The 3,838-nt window shown below is 40.6% G+C and overlaps 1 long non-coding RNA gene across 1 annotated transcript; it reads right to left on the reverse strand.

The window, feature by feature from the left end:
- Window positions 1–943: 943 nt before the first annotated feature.
- On the reverse strand, window positions 944–2,132 carry LOC307020377. Its single transcript, XR_013802856.1, has 2 exons — window positions 1,409–2,132; window positions 944–1,331 (listed from the first exon to the last, which is right to left on the reverse strand). It is a non-coding gene; the product is annotated as an uncharacterized lncRNA (long non-coding RNA).
- Between the last annotated feature and the right edge of the window lie 1,706 nt (window positions 2,133–3,838).

The following is a 3,838-nucleotide window of genomic DNA, read 5'->3' on the forward strand; positions in this document are numbered from 1 at the left end:
TAAAGTATGAAAACGGTAAGCAGTGCAAGTATAGTATACAATATATAGATATTAATTTCAAGATGATAAACATTGTGGAACAATGATGAAAAATGTGAATGAAAGTGCGGTAAAACTGACACAAAACAACAACAAACTTTTTTCCGAGCCAATTGGAGAGTTTCATCAGCAGCACGTGGTAAAAACCACCAATGAGCGCTCAGCTCGAGATACCAGCGAGTCGTTTCCCATCAAGCATTTTGCTTCCGCAGCCCGTGGAGAGGAACTGCGGGGTTATGGCTGGTTATGGCTAGAAAGGATCCGTCTAATGTGAATATGACGTCACTTGTTGTAATCGGAGCGGCTCGGTTGTAATCGGAGCGGCTCGGAAGCGCAGTCACGTGGCTGAATGTTTACGTTTGGGATGGCGAGAAACTAAACTATATTAGGTATGTAAATACTTGTTAGCGGTCTTGCTGTTGAAAGAAGAATGACAACACTGTAGATCAGCAACACTATGGTTTATTTTGTATTCACAGGCAAGTCAACGTTGTTGCAGTAAAAGTCCCAAGATAGCTCCTGGTGCAATAAAATGTATGTTGCATGTTACTGCTGTAGATGTGTTTACCTCTTTTATATCCCGTTGGGTAGTTTAATCTGCAGCAATGCATCATATTCTATAATATCATCATATATGTGTAGCTTTGTCTCTGTCGTATCTTTCAAAAGTAAAGTGAAACAGCTGTTTTCAGCTTTGTGATGATGCATTTTCCAGCTGATCCAAGAGGCTTTTTAAACACCTTACTTGGCTTAAGAGGGAGGGGAATTTTCTCAACACATAAAGGAACACTTTATCCTTCAGTTTATCACAAACATTACATCAACACATTTGGAGATCCTAATTTGAATCCAGTCTGTAATTTGATATTAAGGTTTTAATAATGAAATGAGGTCATGAATCGAGTTCAAGGTTAAGATCATCTTTATTATCCTATGTACAAAAATTAACATACAACATTAATATAACAGTAACGAATAAAACAAAATAACATTATGCAACTCTGATCTTCTTGCTGATACTTTTCAAAGTTACTTTTACATTTGCTCTACTTCTCCTGCTACTGTTTGCTCTGCTTTCAACTTCTCTTTCAACTCTGCTCTTTAGTCTGCTTTCCCTGTTTCCTCTGTTCTCCTCTCCTCATCTTCTCCTCAGACTATCCTCCTTTTGCTGTATCCTCTCCTCTCCTGTTCTCCTCTCCTCATACTCTCCTCCTTTTGCTGTCTCCTCTCCTCTGTTCTCCTCATCTCCTCTCCTCCTCAGACTCTCCTCCTTTTGCTGTTAGATATTTAGACTGTAATGACAGCTTATGATATACTTTTTATAACTACATCAATCACATGCAATGGATTAAAAACATTGTTTACTTACCACCTCTTTACAGCTCCATTCATCTCCAAGCTTCCAACATTCACCTGGCGGTGGTGCCTTGGATGAAAACAACTTTTGATATGATACAATACAACAACAATAGTTAACACCTATCCACAGCAATAAGCACAATGAGAAGACTAATGGTCTCTTTTATACCAATTTCTATTGGAGTGAAATGAACTGTTCCATGTCACATAGGATTGGAATGGATGATTGGCTGTGTTTTGTGAATATAGAGGAGATGGCAAAAGTAAATATACTTTGTTCTTACCTAAAGCATCTATCCTCCTCTTCGTACCCCTGCCTGCTCCTCCCGCATTAGACTCTGGGGACTTAGCTTTTTAAATCTTGTTCAAGCTGTCCACTCTGTAGTTGGATCTCATGACCTCAGCTTTATGACCCACCCGGCCTGAAAAAGGGTGTCTACGATGGCTGGTACTGAGAGGTGTTATGGTCCTCTTCTGCCTTTTGTGTTTGGGGGGCGTGAAGTTGAGAGGAAGACTACTGTCATGTGGGGTGTGTTGCTTTACGTCCTCCAAAAGATCCTTTAGTCTTGATATCACTGTACACATGAACGTCTCATCCTGTAGGTGGTATGTGTGCTCAGTAATTTCCCGCAATAAGGTCCCACACTGCTGTCGTTTCCTACCTCTTGAGGACTTTGAGTGGTTACCACTGCTCTGATTACAACGAGAGTTAGAACGACGTCTCTTCTCGATCTTCCCGCGTCCCGCCCACCCCGACCCTTTCCGATTACAGCCGAGCCGCTCCGATTACAACGAGAGTTAGAACGAGAACGTGACGTCATATTTACATTAGACGGATCCTTTCTAGCCATAACCGAACTGCGGCGCCTCGCCTCGCTCTCAAGGCTGCGGGCGTCTTTGTCCCGCGAGATTTCAACGTCTCATGTGAGCGAGCCTCCAGAGCAAGTCGGACAAAATGACTAACCATCATGCAACGCACTAGCAAGACGTTGATCGAAATTGCGCAGGTCTGCGCAGGTCTCGCTTGTCTCAAACAAGCCTACTGACTAACCATCATGCAACGCACGAGCAAGACGTTGATCGAAATTGCGCAGGTCTGCGCAGGTCTCGCTTGTCTCAAACAAGCCTAATTCAATGGGGTATGTCATTTATTTCAGAAAACACTTTTTGTTATATTTCATGGAATGCTCTTAACGTCCCGATAGCAGTGTATATATTAAATGCTCTGACAATAAATACATTTAAAAAATAATCTCTGGAAGTCGTGGCGCTATAAAAAGCACGACCAATCATTTTAGCCGGCCCGACTAAAGTAACTGGATGGCCTACCTGCCTGTCAGCCTTCCATTCCATCTGTGCACAAACTTATCTCGTGCCCTCATTGGTCATGTGCGCGTTCGTGCGTGTTGGAGGAGGGGCTCTGTAAGGAAGTCCGAAGGAAGAGGCAGATTTTTTGACGGTTGTGTATTTTCAAATTCTAGCGCACTCGAGCTGGTTTCTCCATTCTTACCTACCCTACCTTTAACTCTTTTTAGGGTGCAGCTATATGTTTTATTTATTTCAAAGTGGGCTCATTTTAATTATATTTTTTTTCCTTCAAATGTGCAGAGGACTCTCCAAGTGCTGTGTTTAATTTATTTTAAAGTAGGCCTGTGTATTATTTGTAATTTTCCTTATAGGAGTTCGTTGTTTCTTATTAGAGGTTAACAGTTTTATATAATGTAATAAATAGCCTAATAAATGCAAAAAAATGTAGTTTTTGTCTGATATAACAATAAATACAACTTTATTAGCTATCAAGCTATGAAATATGTTTTGCGGCTCCAGACAAAAAATGTTTGGGAAAAAAGGAGTAAAATGGCTCTTTTGCTCAAAAAAGTTGCAGACCCCTGCTCTAGCCAGTGTGTTTTCCAAAGTCCTGGAAATAATTTTGTTCGATAGATTATGTTCTTTATGTACCTCAGAAAACCAGTTTGGCTTCAAGGCTAAGCATGGCACTGAGAAGACAACATATAGAAGACAGAATTCCACTGTTCTGATTGGTTTTATTGAGGTTTTTGACCGAGTTAACTATCATAAACTGTTTTTAAAATTGAGACAAAGGGGTGTGCCCAACAGTATAATTAGTTTCCTGGCTTATTGGTATGCCAACCAGAGCATGCGGATAAAATGGGGGAATGCAGTCTCGGCGCCATTTGGTGTTGGTAATGGAGTTCCTCTCACCATGCCTTTTAATATCTATATGAATGATCTATCAGATGATTTAAGTGGCTGTAAAACAGGATGTGTGATTGGTAATGTGATTGTAAACCATCTTATGTATGCCGATGATTTGGCTATTGTTTCTCCTAGCAGTGCTGGATTTCAACAGTTGCTAAATATATGTTCTGATTATGGTGTCAAATTTGATGTTAAATACAATGCTAAGAAGAGCGCTGTA

This window comes from Notothenia rossii (assembly GCF_949606895.1).
Source record: "Notothenia rossii genome assembly, chromosome: 1".
Taxonomy (NCBI): Eukaryota; Metazoa; Chordata; class Actinopteri; order Perciformes; family Nototheniidae; genus Notothenia; species Notothenia rossii.